This window comes from Helianthus annuus, chromosome 17 (assembly GCF_002127325.2).
Source record: "Helianthus annuus cultivar XRQ/B chromosome 17, HanXRQr2.0-SUNRISE, whole genome shotgun sequence".
Classification (NCBI taxonomy): Eukaryota; Viridiplantae; Streptophyta; class Magnoliopsida; order Asterales; family Asteraceae; genus Helianthus; species Helianthus annuus.
In genome coordinates this window covers 73,098,334-73,119,368 of record NC_035449.2, presented here as the reverse complement: position 1 = coordinate 73,119,368, position 21,035 = coordinate 73,098,334, and the positions used below count along the sequence as shown (strand labels likewise).

Here is a 21,035-nt window from a genome sequence, read left to right as displayed (position 1 = left end):
GAAGCTTCCAGGATCAATCTTCTTTTGTGGGAGTTTGTTGAGTATGAGGGCAGAGCATTCTTCGCCTAAGTTAACTAATTGCAATGATTCAATTTTCCATTTATGAGTGAGGAAGTCCCTCATGAATTTTCAGTATTTAGGCATTTGAGTTAGGACTTCAATAAAAGGAATATTAACATGCAATTGTTTTAGTAGATTTTCGAATTTTGCGAATTGCTCATTGGTCTTTTGACGAATTAACCTACCGGGGTATGGAACCGGAGGAGCCTTAGTAGGCTCTTGAATTAGAGGAGAAGTCTTCTCTTGTTGGGGCGGTGTTGTGCTTCCCTCAGTTGGCGGTGGTGGAGCTTCCTCGGAACCCACGGTACGGTTTCTTAACGTTATGAGATGGACTTGTGCTTTTGGGTTTGTTTCGGTATTACTTGGTAATGCGCCTTGTGGTCTCTCGGAGAAATTTTGAGCTAATTGATTTATTTGTTTTTCAATGTTTTGTATACTAGCTTGTTGATTTCTAAAATTTGATTCCAATTGTTGAAATCGATCCGAGTTTTTCTTTTCAGTGTCAGAGATGGGGCGAGATACAGTATCTTCAAGCCTTTCTCGTCCACCTTGTTGTTGAGGGAAATTTTGTGACTCATTTCTTGGTTGTTGAAAGTTTGTTCATTGGTTTAGGCTTTGTTGGTTACTACTATTGTCGGGTTCTCTCCAACCAAGGTTAGGGTGGTTACGCCATCCTTGGTTGTAGGTACCCGTTGGAGGACCCGACGGCCTAGGTCTATTATCAATGTAGTTTACCAACTCTGGTTGATCATCTGTTTCTTTCATACAACTCCAATTTTCATATGGCCCACCACACCCTTCACAAGCCATAACCGAGACCGTTTTTGTCATTTCTAACTTTTTGATATTTGAAGAAAGGGCCTCGATTTGGGCTTGTAAAGAAGTGCTTTCATCAACCTTATGGGCGCCTGGGGCAATAGATTTATTGCCTCGGGGAGTGTGCCACTGAAAATTGGTTTGAGCAATTTCCTCAATTTGATTGTATATTTCATGTGGGCGGCGATTACCTAAAAGTCCCCCGGAGCTAGAGTCAAGTGTTTGTCTTGTGTGTGGCAACAACCCATTGTAGAAAGTGGATACTTGTTGCCATACTGCAAGACCGTGATGAGGACACTTTCGCAATAGCTCCTTGAACCTTTTCCAAGTTTCATATAAGGATTCCCCATCCTCTTGTGAATATGTATTAATTTCAGTCATTAATTTAGCCGTTTTAGCTGGAGGGAAATACTTATATATAAATTTTTGGGCTAGTTCATCCCAGGTGTTTACCGAACCAACTGGGAGGGCGTTGAGCCAAGCTTTTGCTCGGTCTTTTAGTTAAAATGGAAACATTCGAAGGCGGATGGCGTCATTTGATGCTCCATTGATGCGAAAGGTATCACATATTTCTAAGAAATTAGTAATATGTAGATGGGGATCCTCGTCCGCAAGCCCATGGAAGGTTGCGGAGTTTTGAAGCATTTGTATCAAATGTGGCCGAAGTTCGAAGTTGTTAGCTTCAACATTCGGTGCATTGATAGCGGCGCCGAGATTACCCATGGTGGGTCGTAGGTAATCCATGAGGGTACGTTGGTCTGCCATTGGAAGTGGGTCCCCCGAAACCTTCTCTTGGTTTTTAGCTTTAAGTCTTTTTCTGAGAAAGCGTTCGGGTTCTTCTAGAGGTTCTTTTATGTCTCTACTAGAACTGGAGCTCATACACTACGTAGAAGGTTTAGATGTGGTGTCCGGTTCCAAGTCCTACAATAAAAACAAAAAAAAATGTTGGTCAGGAAGTTCACCACGGCCCCGTGCTCAGTGAACACGGCCCGTGGTCGGAGATACAGCGATTGTTTTCCGGATCCCTGTTACTGGAAAGTTGGACACGGCCCCGTGTTGCACCGACACGGCCCCGTGCTTACCTCTCTGTAACTCGGAAAATAAAAACTGCCAGTGACACTGCTGGACACGGCCCGTGTCCGAGCAGGCACGACCCGTGCTGAGCTCTGCAGAAGCTGAAAAATTAAGAAAATCCTAAAAAATTAAAAATGAAATAAAAAAATGATTAGGCCGCTGATTCCTAACTTTCTTAAAATCCTTGTGTCCCCGGCAACGGCGCCAAAAACTTGATGCGTGTGAAGTGCGATATATTTTAGGTGTATATTTTAAGCCCTTTTTACACTTTTTAGCCAAGTTTTAAATTTATAAACACGATATTCACTAACACTAAACACACATATGGGCAAGTGCACCCATCGTGGACGTAGTATAGTGTTGGTAAGATACCGAGGTCGTCCAAGGACACAAGAGCTTTTAGTACCGGTTTATCCTCAACGTCTAATCAAATCAAAATGTTAGAAAAAGATTTTTAAACTATAAAAATAAAACTAACTAAAATGCTGAAAAAGAAAATAAAAGTAAAAACAGATAGACAAGATGAATCACTTGGATCCCACTCATGTGTAGTGTAACCTTTGATTATTTTCGCACTTTTGCACTTATTTAAGAGATTATCTTAGTTATTGTAGTAGGCCCCTCTTTTGAAGGTGACGTTACCCTCAACCCAGTAGTTTGAGTCAGCAAGGATACAATCCTAAAGGGTCGGATTATTGAAAGATAATTAATTAAGTTATTAATGCATAATGTGGTAGGCCCTTCTTTTGAAGGCGACGTTACCCTTGGCTAAGTAGTCTGAGTCAGCAGGGATACAGTCCTAGGTAGCCGGGTTAAAGTTTTAATAGTAGTTTAACTTATGAGGGGATCAAAGAGTTTGGACCCCCGCCATCCAATACCGTTGGGTATTGAAGGAGGTCCTACTAAATTTGACCTAGGTCCTTTGCAGGATCTATACACTGAACAATGGCAAGACTCTTACCAAACCGTCCCCTTAACCCCTGACCAGGTAGCCAACATACCTCCATATAGACCATGGAGATATGAATGGTGTAAATCCTTTATTTTATATAGACAGTAAAATAATGCCAAGACACCACGGACAAACAATAAGGAAGAATCACCTTCAACATAAGAAACTAGTAATTAAAGTCATTAATACAAAACCAATTAAGAAGTGCAAAAGATTAAAAATAAAAAGTATTACACTAAACACTTGTCTTCACCAAGTGATGTAAGAGACTTAGGCAAACATGGCCTTTGATTGTCAAGAACTCTTACGATCAATCTTGGATCCCGAGACGACTCACACACTCTATGATGGACAATGGATGATGGTGGTGGATGATGGTGTTGTGATGGTGGTGGGTGGTGGGTGAAGTGTGAGAGAGGTGGTGTGCCAGGGGATGAGTTGGAAGAGCTCCAAGCACTCCTATTTATAGGCTGAACAGAAGCCTGGGCACGGCCCCGTGTCCATCCGACCCTCTCTCTTCATTAATTGCAATTCGCAATTTCATTAAATGCGTCTGCAACAGTTGACCACGCCCCTGTATCCGCTGAGCATGGCCCCGTGGTGGGCAGTAGAAGCTTCTATTACTTTGTCTTTTCTGCTGACACTTGGGCACGCCCCCGTGCTCACTGAGCACGGGGCGTGTTCAGTCTTCTGTCTTCTTGTTTTGCTTTGGGAAGATGGTGTCGGGAGGTCGGGCATGCAACGTTTGTTCCTTTTCTTGTATTTATGTTAGATTTAGCAGTATTTTTGCTTCTTTTGTTCATTTGAGCTCATTTAATCCTGAAAATACAAAAGGAAGACAAAAGCACACTTTTTCCAACATTAGTACTAAAAAAGGGTTAGTTTTATGCCACAATTGATGCAATTTATATGTTGCATTTTGTGCACATCAGGAGATTAGCAGTTCCAATAAAGTTTTGTGTAAGGCTTGTGATTAGGATTTGCAAAAAATCCAAGGTTTAAGCATCCCCCCCCCCACTTAAATTACACATTGTCCTCAATGTGTCACAAAAATAAGTTTTTAGGTTGAATGAATGTGTAAAAAGGTGTAAAAAAGCAAAAATTTATGTTACTGGGCGTCTGGACACGGCCCCGTGTTCAGATCGCCAGTAACGAAAATTGATAAAAAGAAACAGAAGCCTGGGCACGGGTGTCACACCCCAACCGATGGCGGAAACATCGGGATGAGACGTACAAATTGTCCAAAGACATCATAACACTAAATGTGACAATATAATTAAGTTTCATTTATTAAAATTTCAAAGTTTCATACATCGTCAAAAAGGAAATAACAAAACATCAAACATACTTTATTTCAAAAGTGGGTTTCTAGGCCATCCTATTCATTTCTTCAAATCTTGACTTCCTCATCCTGCAGTATGTATTTAAAATAAAGTCAACAAAACATGTTGGCGAGTATACAAGTTTGAATATAGTATAATATGTTTGAAATAGTTTAACATGCTCAAATCCACGTGACTACTTGATTTCATATTAACAGTTATACTCGTAACGATGATATCTATGTGTTCAAACCAAAGTTTAACGCAATTAACATAGCCTAACCCTAGAAGGGTGGTAACATGAGTAACATAGAATAATCCTAACAATACCCATAATACTATGGGAGGGGCGTTTCTCAACCTACAGCGCTGCCATTGTTAGGGGAGGCTTGCAAAGTTAATGAACACAAAGTCATAAATGTTTAACAGTAGCATAACGTGATTAACATGAGTCAAATAGATTCACATGAAATGTGGATTGAGGGTGCAAAAATGTTTAACATAGTGTGTTTGATATAGAAATGCATACAGCACCCAAAATGTGATAAAATAGAAAATGGGTCATGTATACTCACCTTAGAGTGCGTTGCGTGTTTCTTGGTAACGAGTACGAGAGTGAATTGGATCCAATGGATTGCAAGAGATTACCCTATTGTGTTTGGGAATTCGTTAATTAAGGTTGATGAATAAGGAAACGATAAATTGAATAACATTGATAATATTTTAAAATGATAATTAATAACAAAGGAAATCATAGAATAATATTATTTCTGATTTTAGTTAATAAAGATAATGATAATAACAATATTAACATCATTTTTTCTTTATAATTCCAATAATATTAATATTTATAGTAATAAAGATAATAACTTTGTTGTTATTTATCCATATAATAATATTAATACTGATAATATTAATAATGACAATAATAGCATTATTGATATTATATGTAATATATATTAATATTACTAATAACAGTAATCATAATAATAATAATACTAAGTTTGATTAATGATTAAAATAATAATAACAATAAAATAATGATAATAATATTAATTTAGGTAATGATAAAGATTCTGATTTGTAATAATAATTTTGATTGTATTAATAATTTTGATTAATAAATAATAATTTTTGTGTATAATAAACTATATTTCTGAATATGTTATTAATTTTGATATATATATAATAATTTCGAAATAAATCGGATTATATAAAAGTTTAATATACATAAAATGATTAAGCATATATATATATATATATATATATATATATATTGCGTTAATAATACTGATTTTATTAGCATATCCGATTATTAATAAGGATAATATTGAATTAAAAATCTGATTAATATTTAATCAGCTTTATTAATAATAAAACCGATTAACATAAACTAATACTAAAATCAGATTTCTAATAATAATAATAGTAGTGTCACTCATATTAATAATAATAATAACAATATAAATAGAAATCAATATTGACAATAACAGAAATAACCGTTTCGTAAAGGATAACGATCGGACAAAATGGAATAAGATCATTATATCACAGGAGGTTTGAAAGTTCATAACATTGAGAGAAAGATGAAAAACGAAAGATTTAAAAGAATGTACACCGAAACGGGTAACGACTCGAGGCCGACGCACCTCCGACGAGTCTCCGTTTGATCTCCTTCGGACTCCGGCGGTGGCAATTTACTCCGGTGGCTTCCGGGTTTCTCCGGCAACTTGCTATCGAACAGTGAGGGTGAAAGTGGTTCGGAGGGTGTTACGGTGTTGTGCGGGTGTCGAGATGGTTGAACGGAGATGATGGACTTGAAAGGGTGAAAGGACCGAGCATGAATATTGGGTCGGGTTTATATAGGGGAGGTCGGCCATAAGTTACGAACAGGAAGGGTCACAACATTCCCGGCCATAAATTCAAATCGGAGAAGACGATCAGTTGGCGGTTACTGACTTTTAATCCGAAGCATTTAATTAGCGGTTAAATATAATTCGATTTCATGATATGCCGGATGTGGCATGCCCGGCCGAGTGGTTGAGTTGTTGCTTGTTAACCGAGACGTCCCGAGTTCGATTCTTGTCCCGCGCGGTTCAACCCCCCTTTTTTTACTAACATATATCCTGACTAACTGGGTTAGTCACTAACTGAGTTTTCTAACTCAGTTAGTGCTGCCCTTTGATAAAATTAACCCAGTTAGCTGATTTAACTGAGTTTTCACTAACTGAGTTAGTTTAACTAACCAAAACTAACAAAATCATTAAAAATTCAGTTTAAAACATTTATTATTTAATTTTAATCATTAGTTTACTTATTTAAAATATTAATAAAATAATATAAAAATTATTTTAACCCAATTTTGATATTTTTTTTACCGAATTAACGTATAAATTCCCGATTTTTGTACGGTTTAGGGTAATCTCTTGGCAATGATGAATTTGAGAGCTGAAATTAAGATGTAATTTCACTGTTTTTACGTGTTTAACATAGTTTCAACATGTTTTTAATTGTTTTGACGATACATAGCATTCAAACACAAATATGAATAAAATCATGCACTTTCATTATGATTTCAAGTCTCGAGTACAATTTGGGAATAAAACCAAATACCACAAAGGTACAACTTACAAAAATAGAAAGTACAAGTAGACTTGCCAAAAATGAAAAGATCGAAAATACGAGGTGTCACAGTCTCCCCTACTTTAGGAGATTTCGTCCTCGAAATCTTAAGAAAAAGACTTTTGAAAAAAATAACATCTAAAGATTCAAAAGAGAGAATAGATGAGACTTGATCATAATGTTTGTTTAAGAAAATTGATTTCATGTATGCATCACATAGCACATTGTTTTTCACATAAATTGTCAAATAGTTTCACCAAAGTTTAACGCAATTAACATAGCCTAACCCTAGAAGGGTGGTAACATGAGTAACATAGAATAATCCTAACAATACCCATAATATTATGGGAGGGGCGTTTCTCAACCTACAGCGCTGCCATTGTTAGGGGAGGCTTGCAAAGTTAATGAACACACAGTCATAAATGTTTAACAGTAGCATAACGTGATTAACATGAGTCAAATAGATTCACATGAAATGTGGATTGAGGTGCAAAAATGTTTAACATAATGTGTTTGATATAGAAATGCATACAACACCCAAAATGTGATAAAATAGAAAATGGGTCATGTATACTCACCTTAGAGTGTGTTGCGTGTTTCTTGGTAACGAGTACGAGAGTGAATTGGATCCAATGGATTGCAAGAGATTACCCTATTGTGTTTGGGAATTCGTTAATTAAGGTTGATGAATAAGGAAACGATAAATTGAATAACATTGATAATATTTTAAAATGATAATTAATAACAAAGGAAATCATAGAATAATATTATTTCTGATTTTAGTTAATAAAGATAATGATAATAACAATATTAACATCATTTTTTCTTTATAATTCCAATAATATTAATATTTATAGTAATAAAGATAATAACTTTGTTATTATTTATCCATATAATAATATTAATACTGATAATATTAATAATGACAATAATAGCATTATTGATATTATATGTAATATATATTAATATTACTAATAGCAGTAATCATAATAATAATAATACTAATTTTGATTAATGATTAAAATAATAATAACAATAAAATAATGGTAATAATATTAATTTAGGTAATGATAAAGATTCTGATTTGTAATAATAATTTTGATTGTATTAATAATTTTGATTAATAAATAATAATTTTTGTGTATAATAAACTATATTTCTGAATATGTTATTAATTTTGATATATATATAATAATTTTGAAATAAATCGGATTATATAAAAGTTTAATATACATAAAATGATTAAGCATATATATATATATATATATTTAGCATTAATAATACTGATTTTATTAGCATATCCGATTATTAATAAGGATAATATTGAATTAAAAATCTGATTAATACTTAATCAGCTTTATTAATAATAAAACCGATTAACATAAACTAATACTAAAATCAGATTTCTAATAATAATAATAGTAGTGTCACTCATATTAATAATAATAATAACAATATAAATAGAAATCAATATTGACAATAACAGAAACAGAAATAACCGTTTCGTAAAGGATAATGATCGGACAAAATGGAATAAGATCATTATATCACAGGAGGTTTGAAAGTTCATAACATTGAGAGAAAGATGAAAAACGAAAGATTTAAAAGAATGTATACCGAAACGGGTAACGACTCGAGGCCGACGCACCTCCGACGAGTCTCCGTTTGATCTCCTTCGGACTCCAGCGGTGGCAATTTACTCCGGTGGCTTCCGGGTTTCTCCGGCAACTTGCTATCGAACAGTGAGGGTGAAAGTGGTTCGGAGGGTGTTACGGTGTTGTGCGGGTGTCGAGATGGTTGAACGGAGATGATGGACTTGAAAGGGTGAAAGGACCGAGCATGAATATTGGGTCGGGTTTATATAGGGGAGGTCGGCCATAAGTTACGAACAGGAAGGGTCACAACATTCCCGGCCATAAATTCAAATCGGAGAAGACGATCAGTTGGCGGTTACTGACTTTTAATCCGAAGCATTTAATTAGCGGTTAAATATAATTCGGTTTCATGATATGCCGGATGTGGCATGCCTGGCCGAGTGGTTGAGTTGTTGCTTGTTAACCGAGACGTCCCGAGTTCGATTCTTGTCCCGCGCGGTTCAACCCCCCTTTTTTTACTAACATATATCCTGACTAACTGGGTTAGTCACTAACTGAGTTTTCTAACTCAGTTAGTGCTGCCCTTTGATAAAATTAACCCAGTTAGCTGATTTAACTGAGTTTTCACTAACTGAGTTAGTTTAACTAACCAGAACTAACAAAATCATTAAAAACTCAGTTTAAAACATTTATTATTTAATTTTAATCATTAGTTTACTTATTTAAAATATTAATAAAATAATATAAAAATTATTTTAACCCAATTTTGATATTTTTTTTTTACCGAATTAACGTATAAATTCCCGATTTTTGTACGGTTTAGGGTAATCTCTTGGCAATGATGAATTTGAGAGCTGAAATTAAGATGTAATTTCACTGTTTTTACGTGTTTAACATAGTTTCAACATGGTTTTAATTGTTTTGACGATACATAGCATTCAAACACAAATATGAATAAAATCATGCACTTTCATTATGATTTCAAGTCTCGAGTACAATTTGGGAATAAAACCAAATACCACAAAGGTACAACTTACAAAAATAGAAAGTACAAGTAGACTTGCCAAAAATGGAAAGATCGAAAATACGAGGTGTCACAACGGGGGCGTGTTCAGTGAGCACGCCCCGTGTCCAGTTACCTGAACTGGGCATTTCTTGCAGATTGTGCAGCACGGAGCCGTGTTGGGCGGGCACGACCCATGCTGGACTTACTGTAACGAAGAAAAATTTTCGGGACGTCCTGTTTCTGTGCATGGGGTGCTGGTGCAAGTTTCCCTTGTTATCCTTCACCATCTTCAGTGTGTTTTAACCATTACATCATCACCCAAACACCAATTTAACTAAAACCATCATTCATTAAATCATAGAGAGAATTACATAATAATCCTAGAGAATTAAAAACAAAGTAGAAAAATAAAAGTTAAAAGTCCTAAACTAGATAGGTCAAGTGATACATAAAATCATCCTAAGGAGTTCTACTTTTACATTAAGAACCAAAATTCCGGAAATAGTTTTCCGGTATCTAAAGCCTTGTAGAACTCCGAGCCGATGGGTGACCCCTAGATGTTGTTAAAGCCATTCTTATATCTCTCTCGGGAGGAGGAAGGCGGTTTCATTTTCCTCAACATCTTGTGGAGGAGGAGTGACACCAACCGGAACCCCTTCTAGTATGTCTCGAGGGGGTTCCGGGTGTATGGCATACCATTCGGCCGGTATGATGACTTCGGGTACCACATTCCATGCCCTTTGGGTGATGATTGGTACCAAAAGAGGAGAGGCGAGAATGTTCAACCTTTGGTGCAAAAGGTTGACCTCTCGAAGACATCCTCTAGTCCCACCGTCAAATGATTAATACGGTCGACCAATGCTTCTTCCACCCCCGTCATTTCATCAATGGCCTCTCTTAAGGCGTAAACGTAATTCACAAGAGAATCTTCAACTTTTGATAACCTCCTCCCTTGTCGGTTGTTCCTGGAGTGCGATGAAGATGTTCCGTTTGTTCTGCTCGCCATTCTGAGAAAACATACCGAAAAGAGTTCAATTTTTTATGGAACAGTACCTCGGGCACGGCCCCGTGCTCGTTGAGCACGGCCCCGTGTTCAGATATCTGCAGATTTTTGGAACAAGGAATCTTGGAGTTTTAAATTATTTTTCAACTTTTTAAAGCATTTTTGAGCAGAAATAATTTAAGACAATGTTGCAAAACTTATTTTTAACAAGATTCCTTGAGTAAAAATCCATCAAACATCACCTTAAAGCTTGGAACCATGGTGATTTCAAGCTTTAATGGAGGTATTGAGTGAAAAATTGAAGAAGAAGGTAATGAACAAAAATGGAAAAGACAAGATGATTGTTGAGAACCTTCCTTAGAATATACCTAGGATGGTATGAGTGAAGATCCCTGCAAATCTTTGTCTTTGGAGTGGCCCAAATGAGCAGGAATCTTGCTGCATTTATAGAAAACGACAGCACGCTGCACACGGCCCCGTGTCGGCTGGACACGGCCCCGTGTGCAGACAGGATCCTGACACATTTTGTCCGTATTCTGACAAAAAGTCAGAAAGGAATCTTTTGGTGGACACGGGGGCGTGTTGACCTGGGCACGGCCCCGTGTCTAGAGGTTGTTTATGAAGTTTCGTCTATTTCTAAGGAACTAATCTGGATCGGGCGGTTCCTTACTGGATGGAACAACCCTAAAGTGCCTAAGATACCTTAATTGCTCTAGACTAAGACGAGAATGCAAGAGGTTGTCGGTGAGGGTGATTCCTATGCTAAATGTAGGTGGACAAGTCCAACCCTTTCCCGGGCTCTCGTTAAAGAAGGTGTATGATGAATCGCTCTGGTCTATGTATGCACCGAACGAAGTCGATGGAGAGTCCTTCACGGCACAATCGAAACAGGGACGACTATCGCTCTAGTCCTCGCTAGAGTTAGAGGTAACATCGGGAACAACGAAGTTGTTTTTATTTGAATGTGATCCCAAAAATTCTTCTTGGGTATCGTCTTGAGATGAATTATTAAAATCCATCCTAAGTTCTTTTAACCAATTAAGAATTAGATCTTCTAATTGAAATAGTTCATCAAGAAGCATTGCTCCTAGAAGGTCCGGTTGAGAGCATTCGAGGGAGAGATAAGGATTATTTTTACTTTCGCCCCTCTTAAGGCTACAGGAAAACAATAGGTCTATATAATGGGGCTTATAATTTAGAAAATAACATTCTAATTCTTTATGAGAGCATCCACATATTTGACACCACGTACCATAAGAGTGCCAAAAGTAAAAAATATCAGTATCACTCATGTTTGTGTCAGAAATTACCAACCGTCGGGATCTTACGGTTCTGTTTTCAGTAACTGAAACTTGGGCACGGGGCATGTTGAGTGGGCACGGCCCCGTGTTCAGCATACTGTCTGACTTAAAACAGGATTGCCAGTTCCAAAGATTGGGCACAGGGCGTGTTCAGCGGGCACGGCCCGTGCTGAGTTCTGCAGAAGCTGAAAAATTAATAAAATCCTAAAAAAACAGAAAATTTAGAAAAAACGGATTAGGCCGTTGATTCCTAACTTTCTTAAAATTCTTGTGTCCCCGGCAACGGCGCCAAAAACTTGATGTGCGTGTAGTGTAATAGATTTTTAATGTATATTTTAAGCCCTTTACACTTTTTAGCCAAGTTTTAAATTTATAAAACACGATATTTACTAACACTAAACACACATATGGGCAAGTGCACCCATCGTGAGCGTAGTATAGTGTTGGTAAGATACCGAGGTCATCCAAGGACACAAGAGTTTTTAGTACCGGTTTATCCTCAACGTCTAATCAAATCAAAAGTTAGAAAAAGGTTTTTGAACTAGAAAAATAAAACTAACTAAAATGCTAAAAAATAAAATAAAAATAAAAACAGATAGACAAGATGAATCACTTGGATCCGACTCGCCTTTAGTGTAACCTTTGATTATTTTCGCACTTTTGCAATTTTTAAGAGATTATCTTAGTTATTGTAGTAGGCCCCTCTTTTGAAGGTGGCGTTACCCTTAACCCAGTAGTTTGAGTCAGCAAGGATACAATCCTAAAGGGTCGGATTATTGAAAGATAATTAATTAAGTTATTAATGCATAATGTGGTAGGCCCCTCTTTTGAAGGTGACGTTACCCTCGGCTAAGTAGTCTGAGTCAGTAGGGATACAGTCCTAAGTAGCCGGGTTAAAGTTTTAATAGTAGTTTATATATGAGGGGATCAAAGAGTTTGGACCCCCGCCATCCAATACCATGGGGTATTGAAGGAGGTCCTACTCAATTTGACCCTGGTCCTTTGTAGGATCTATACACTGAACAATGGCTAGACTCTTACCAAACCATTCCCTTAACCCCCGACCAGGTAGCCAACACCACGGACAAATGATAAGGAAGAATCACCTTCAACATATAAAACTAGTTATTAAAGTCATTAATACATAACCAAATAAAAATTGCGAAAAGATTAAAAATAAAAATTATTACACTAAATGCTTGTCTTCACCAAGTGATGTAAGAGACTTAGGCAAACATGGCCTTTGATTGTCAAGAACTCTTACGATCAATCTTGGATCCCGAGACGACTCACACACTCTATGATGGACAATAGATGATGGTGGTGGATGATGGTGTTGTGATGGTGGTGGGTGGTGGGTGAAGTGTGAGAGAGGTGGTGTGCCAAGGGATGAGTTGCAAGTGAGCCAAGACACCACGGACAAATGATAAGGAAGAATCACCTTCAACATATAAAACTAGTTATTAAAGTCATTAATACATAACCAAATAAAAATTGCGAAAAGATTAAAAATAAAAATTATTACACTAAATGCTTGTCTTCACCAAGTGATGTAAGAGACTTAGGCAAACATGGCCTTTGATTGTCAAGAACTCTTACGATCAATCTTGGATCCCGAGACGACTCACACACTCTATGATGGACAATAGATGATGGTGGTGGATGATGGTGTTGTGATGGTGGTGGGTGGTGGGTGAAGTGTGAGAGAGGTGGTGTGCCAAGGGATGAGTTGCAAGTGAGCCAAGCACCCCTATTTATAGCTTGAACAGAAGCTCGGGCACGGCCCCGTGTCCATCCCTCTTCTCTTTCTTCATTAATTGCAGTTTGGCTGCATTAGTTGACCACGCCCCCGTGTCCGCTGAGCACGACCCCGTGTGTAGAAGCGTATCTGTACTATCAAGATTTTCTCAGATTCTGTGAATATTAGAGTTGACCACGGCCCCGTGTTCAATGGGCACGCCCCCGTGGTGGGTGATAGAAGCTTCTACAACTTTGTCTTTTCTGCTGACACTTGGGCACGCCCCCGTGCTCATTGAGCTCGGGGCGTGTTCAGCCTTCTGTTTACTTGTTTTTGCTTGGGAAGATGCTGTCGGGGGGTCGGGCATGCCACGTTTGTTCCTTTTCTTTTATTTATGTTAGATTTAGCTGCCTTTTTGCTTCTTTTGTTCATTTGAGCTCATTTAATCCTGAAATACAAAAGGAAGACAAAAACACACTTTTTCCAACATTAGTACTAAAAAAGGGTTAGTTTTATGCCACAATTGATGTAATTTATATGTTACATTTTGTGCACATCAACAGCGCATAGTATAGCATAGTGAACAACATGGCATGCGATCATCCGATTTACTAGCGTGTTGAGGTAGAGGTGCAGTGCGATTGGTGTGTGTCGATTAAAGCGAACAGCGAAAGTCGTATAAACCTCCAAAATCGAAACATATAAACAGATAAAACCACATAAAATACATAAAATCCACATAAAACGGCGAATATTAGAGTCAGCAGTTGCGGGCTCAGAATCGAAAACACATAAAATCGGCGATAATGCGAGATCGAAATCGAACTTAGATTGTCTTAGGCTAATAGACATCGACTATCCAAAGCGATTCGACTATTCACAAGGACTTTTGGTACACACTTTGGCTTTTGGGACTGTGCTCTCGCCTCGTTTTGGGCGAATGGCACGCATCCCTCGAGTTACAATGGTACTTCAAGTCATTGGAGTCTGTCGAAGCTTTGGTGAGAGTTTTGTAAAACAAAAAAATGAGAGCGAAACAAGTCGTCAAGGTTCGGGTTTCTGTAACACCTCGAATTTTGTGTCCAATGATGTGTTAACACGTGTCATTTGATTACACATGGCATCTATAATAAATAAAGGACTAATTTTGACAAACCTTGAAAGTATATAAATTCGAGGGTTATAAATGTCAACAAGGGTAAATATACTGTATAGTAACCCTAAATAAATGCTTGAACCTTCAAACGAATAAATCATAAATCGTACGGAAGCGAAACACGGAAGAAAGTGAGAGATTACGAGCTACAAGGGTTAACTATGTCAACATGTTTAATTATACCTCTGAGTGACCCTTTAACATTCCCAAGGCTTCGTAACAGTATTATACGCTCACTAGAATATGCTGTATAAATTCCGCGAAGTTCCGTCTTAAAACGAGAGAGTTATACTCAAATTCGTATGAGAAGGGTTAAAAGCGTCAATAATGAAAGTTAAGGCTTTCTGAATAAATCAATAAACTAACCGGGACTTAACAACGCGGGTAAATAACACAAGGTCCTTAGTTGTAATTAACCGAGGGCCAAACCGCAAAGTTACCCCTTCAGACCCGAAAGGTCAGGTAAATCATTACGAAAGATTTCGTTATTAATTACCAGGATTTCGTAATCATGACAAAAGATTTAAAATTTCTGAAATTATAACCTCTCGCGACCCGCGTGAAGGTTAGGGATAAGTTGAGGCGGGTCGCGAGCCTCCTGTTTTACGCGTCTGATATTTGAATATCAGGCGACCCGCATTATAAACGCATGGAACTCCCATGCGGGTCGCGTAAAGCGCCCAGATGCAGAAAGTTGTAACATTTTGCCTTTTGGAGCCTTTGAACGACCAAACAACCAATTAATGGAGCATGGGTGCCCCCTACTCGACCCATATCACTTAGGGACACCTGCCCATGATCCATGATCAAATGTAGATTGAGTTGTGATGATCTTGAGGGCTTGTGAACACTATAAATAAGCACCTTTGGTTCATAAGTTCACCACACTTCAAACTCTTCTATCTGATCAATCCAAAGGCCCTCTAGCATTCTCTACTGCTCTCTAAGCAAGTTACCACTTCTGTAAGTCGTTCATAACCATTTTGGTCTGCATTTTCATAGTTATAGCTCATAAACACAACCGTCGTAACTAACGGTTGTCATTACAATAACTTGCAAATGGTTCAGTCTTATGACGAATCAAAAGTGGTTTTGAGTTGGTATTTATGTGGGTAATAAACCTCTAAAAGGGTTCCCCCTGATCACCACTCTAACTATGTCAAATATCGAGTCAAACGCGCACTTAAAAAGTCAACAGAAAGCTATTTTAGCGATTTATGCATAATCTGTAATGTACATACTAAGAAACCTGTTTTGACACTCATAAAATATGATATTAAGTATATAAACTTGTTTGCGCTCGTTTGAATCGACCATTTGCTATATTGAACCGGTTCGGAGCCGAATGTCGCAAAAGTTTGACTTTTGCTTTGACTTCAGTTCTGACCCGTTTTAGTGAGGTATAGGCATACCTTAGGACTCTCTTAGGACCAGGTCACATGATTGGTATAAACCTCTGTGATCGGTTCATGAGTTATCCGAGTCTTTTACGCATTTCCGTTAATCGCCTAAAAGTTGACCGTAACGCCATTTTGAAAATAAAACAAGTATTTCAGACACGTGAATGGACCAGAACCTTGCTTATTAAATTATAAGCCTGTCCATAAAGTTTCACGTCAATCCGAGGTCTAGAATGAGAGTTATGCTAAATGGCGCATTTAAAGTAAACTTTAGCAATTAACGGCGCAATTAGCATAACACCTATCTAAACCAAGATTTCGTCACCAAAACTTTTACCCACTGTATTAAAATAATATTTTGGGAATTTTAAAGATTTTTAATAATTTTTACCTCGCTCATAACCTGCGGTTATGGCTACGGTTCGGTAAATACCGAATATGCCCTTTTCGGCCAAAACATGAGTTCTACAAGGTCTTTTGACCCGATTCCAGTTGCTACTGATTTTAAATAATAAATAAAGTATTTTAAGCTTTATAAGCTGTTCGGGAAACTCAGATTTCCTGTAGAACTCGAAAAGCTCTTTTAAAAGTCTTTAAAATGACCGAAAAGTCCCCACGGGGCGTAATATCAACTTAAACTCGTTACGGGCATCACGGGAGGTATCCTACTGATACCACAACCTCTTTAAGGCATATTGACTTAGGAAATAAGCGTACGACTCTCATGGTTAACCGTTTCGCCTATTGCGCACACGGTTCGGCTTATGAAACTAGTTTTCATAAATTAGCCGATACGGGTCAAATTATATTATTTGAACCCCAAAATCCAGAGTGTGAACCTTGAACCCATATAAAACAAGTCTCTGAACTTGTTTGGGGCAGAATCACATTCCATTCTCGGTTTTCGCCTTTTCACGCGATTAAACCGCATTCACATATCGGAACCAACCGGTCTAGGCTACGGCCATTATAACGACTCGTTAGGATTCTAAGGGGTTAATTAAAACCTTCGTTCCAGATTAGGAGCCCCAGTAAAAGCTATCGGTGATTTAATCCAAATTAAGGAAATATACTTGCAAAGGTAAATACTTTAACTTATTTCCCCTATATGGGCTTGGGTTACGGTATGTTAATACCGCTTGATTGAGCATTGTATTCTTCCATCGCTTAGGTGGTTAATTAAATAATATGATCGGCTCATTTAAACAGTTTTGTTTCTTAAAAGCCTTTGGGGGGTTTAATGACCGTTGTCCCGGATATCCTTGGCATCATTTTACGAAATGGCCACGACCATCGACATCCCGGTGTAGGCGTACACCCGGTATATATTGTCGACATTAAATTAAAGACGTAGCCGTTGGTTTTTATACTACGGTTTTACGCAATGTGGTGTGTCTATAAATCTTTAACCCGGCACGACCCGGGCTACTGAACGCATAAAAGAACATGTAAAACGTTCACAAGATTTTAATAATTTTCCCAAGTTATAAAAGAGTTTGTGCCTTGTGCATTCAAATCAATTTTAATAAACATTTTCAAATGTGTCAGTTGAATGTATTTACCAGTGTAAACTGACGTATTTTCCCCAAAAAGATTAAGTGCAGGTACTATACGAAATGGGCTGGTATAGGCGTCCTAAGCATCGTACATAGTCTCGCAAACTCGATGCTGCATCTGAATGAACAATATTTATTACTTTTTGATCCGCTGTGGATATATTTAACTTCTGTAATACATTTGATATTACAACCAGAGGTTGAAGTTTATATATTTATCTTAAGCTTCCGCTGTGTATTATATAATAGTGTGGTTTGACTATATTGTTGCCAACATCGTCACGGTAATCCCCCACCGGGCCCACTGGTGAGACACGTGGAAATCGAGGTGTGACAGGTTGGTATCAGAGCCAACATTGAGCGAGTTAAACACTATCCTAATGTGTTTAATCTCAATGACACAATTGCACATACTTGAGTCTAGACAAGAACTTAGGACAAATTCGGATTAATACTCCTTTTTGTCTTTATTTTCAATTCAATTTTTAATAAGTTTTGGAGCAGGAAAATGCCACCTGTTATATTCCGAGGAAGAGGAAGGGGAAGAAGAGGCAGAGGAGAAGTCGTGACACATCACGATAACGAAGCTGGACCATCTGGTACAAGACATCCTTCGATGACACGGAGCGAAGAGCCACAAAGACGAAGAGATCTTTACGAACCCGCGAGGCATTCCACCTCGCACAGCTCGACGCCATCCTATCGGCACTCCTTTGGGCCAAACTCAGAGAATGATCCCAACAACCCACAACCTTCCTTCATACCTCTACAACGTTCGGTATCGACCCGGAATTATGACGACCCTACTCCATACTACGTAGGTCAGTTTAATCCGGCTGACTACATACAAGAACCTTCAGGTTTTGTTCCACTAGGGCCACAAGACCACTTTTCTGAAGATCCCATGGAGGAAGATGAGGATCCTACTGAACCAGCTCGTGGTACGCCCACGCATCCGATAGAAGTCTCTGATGGGTCATCCTTCCATGGCACACCCTATCAGGGACCAGACAGTTTCCAAGCGTTGTTTGACCGACATGAGTGGTACTACACGCCACCCCAACAGACATCTCAACAACCGCGACATCCACAGGATCCCTCTGAGGATTCACGCTTTGAGGCAGTTACGCCACCACCTCCGCCACCGGCACAACCAGTAATACCTGATCCGCCAAGGCGTAGGAGGACAAATGCTCGTATGTCTACACGAGGAGGAGGGGGTATCCACTTCAGCACTCCTCGACATACTAGTAGTAGCCACTATCCGCCACTACAAGAAGAAGGACCTTCAAGTCCTATACAGGAGGCGAACTCCGCACCAGCTGCACAAAATTCGCCACCATTTGGGTATGATCAACCCATACCTGCTTATACGGGTCCAACGGCTTACAACCCGTTCGAACCGTCACAAGCACAATACAACTACGGCTATGAGCGCGACCCATATGTGGTGTCGGCAAGATATAATGCGCGCTACCCTGACGGAGCACATGGAAACATGGGACCACCGGACTACTCAGCTCATGAGTATCCAATCCCTCCCAGACCTCCAGTTCCGCAACAAGCGCCACAACCACGATTTTCTCCTCCTGAACAGGAAGAGATACTCCATCGACTAGATCGTGTGGAGAGAGAGTTCGAAGAAGAGAAAAAGAGCCACCGAGGATTTCTCAAGGGCTTAGCGAATCTGCTAAAGGGCAAAAAGAACAAACGTGACCACTAGCCCTAAATAGTTGTACTAATGTAATTTCTACTTTGAAATAAAGTCCCTGCGTGGACATTTATCGTATTCAGTCTCTACGAAGACTTATCTTTTAGTCCTTACATGGACACCTATCTTGTATTAGTCCCTGCGTGGACTTGTCACTTATTTTTAAAACCTCTATGGAGGTATGTACTATTTGAAAGACCCGTTTAGGGCAATATGTAATTGTATTTGAGATTTTGGAATGTACGTTATGAGTTTTGTTTTAATATGTATAAAATAAATCAAAGCCATTCCTTTTATATTGATCTGCCTAAATAAAGAATCTTAAAAGGTGAAACCTAGCTTGGTGTCTTTTAAGATCCAGTCAAGATGGTACGACCTAATTGAAAAGATTCTGATTCCCTGTAACCTCTGTACGCATGTTAACAATCATGGCAGATGTGATTCGTTAAAATCACGCACGTCATTCTTATACGTTAATCCTTTAAGGATTTCAAAACCCAGCTAAATGATTTATAAATCATGGGTTAAATCACCAATGAAGGTGATCAATATTATTAAAACATCCATTAGTGATGTAGTGCCTACGGGCCAATATTATTAAAACATCCATTAGTGATGTAGTGCCTACGGGCCAATATTATTAAAACATCCATTTGTGATGTAGTGCCTACGGGCCAACCTTATTTAAACATCCATTAGAGATGTAGTGCCTACGGGCCAACCATATTAAAAACACCCATTAGAGGTATAGGGCCTATGGGCCGTAATAATTGTCTTATAACGACAAAAGACAGTGGTGGTCTATGACTCCCTGCCAGAAAGGGGTGAGAGAACTACGGTTCAAACCTGTATGCCTTTGATTCTCTGAAATCTCGGCTTATATTATAAAACATCATCATGATTAGGCTTTATGCCGCCAATACTATTTATATAGCTGAAATAGGATATATTCAAATCCTAATATGTAATGAAATAATAAGTTAACCAAATATGGTCTCTGTACCATGGTTGACAAATTGTCATAAAAGACGATTATATAATAATCTCCTGAATAAAATTTTGTTATCTTCTGTAACAGATTCAAGTTACAATGGCGGATCCCAACGGAGAGAATAGCCATACTAATGATGATGAATACGACAATGCGCCAGTGCATCTGACAGGCGCACAACTGAAGGCTCTGATTGACAATGCTGTTCAGGCAGCTCTTGATCGTCAATATACTGAGTCCCAAGGCAGAACCGTGTCAAAACCACTCTCTAAACCAAAGACACACTCCAAACCACCCTCTCAACCCAAGAAAGATGACGACAAACACTCGTCCACTGAGAACAGCGTTCATCGCGATAGAGAATATACTGATGCATCAAACGCTAAGGGTTGCACCTACAAGTACTTTGTATCTTGTAAGCCCCGGGAATTTACAGGGGAGAAAGGTGATGTTGATTGTATCACCTGGCTAGATGAGATGGACACTATAGTGGACATCAGCGGGTGTGCAGCGAGGGATGTGGTGAAGTATGTGTCCCAATCATTCAAGGGCGAGGCCCTGGCGTGGTGGAGAGCGTTGGTGCAGGCATCTGGTAAGTCTGCTTTGTACAAAATGACATGGGAGGAATTTATTGCTCTCATTAAGGAAAACTACTGCCCTCAGCATGAGGTTGAGAAGATCGAGGCTGACTTTGTGTCACTGGTGATGACGAACCTGGACTGCCAGGCGTAT

At 38.6% G+C, this 21,035-nt stretch overlaps 1 non-coding gene across 1 annotated transcript; it reads left to right on the top strand.

Annotated features, from left to right (window-relative positions):
* Positions 1 to 1,156: 1,156 nt before the first annotated feature.
* On the top strand, positions 1,157 to 1,263 carry LOC118489434. The gene has a single exon (XR_004887454.1). It is a non-coding gene; the product is annotated as a small nucleolar RNA R71 (small nucleolar RNA).
* The last annotated feature ends 19,772 nt before the right edge of the window (positions 1,264 to 21,035 follow it).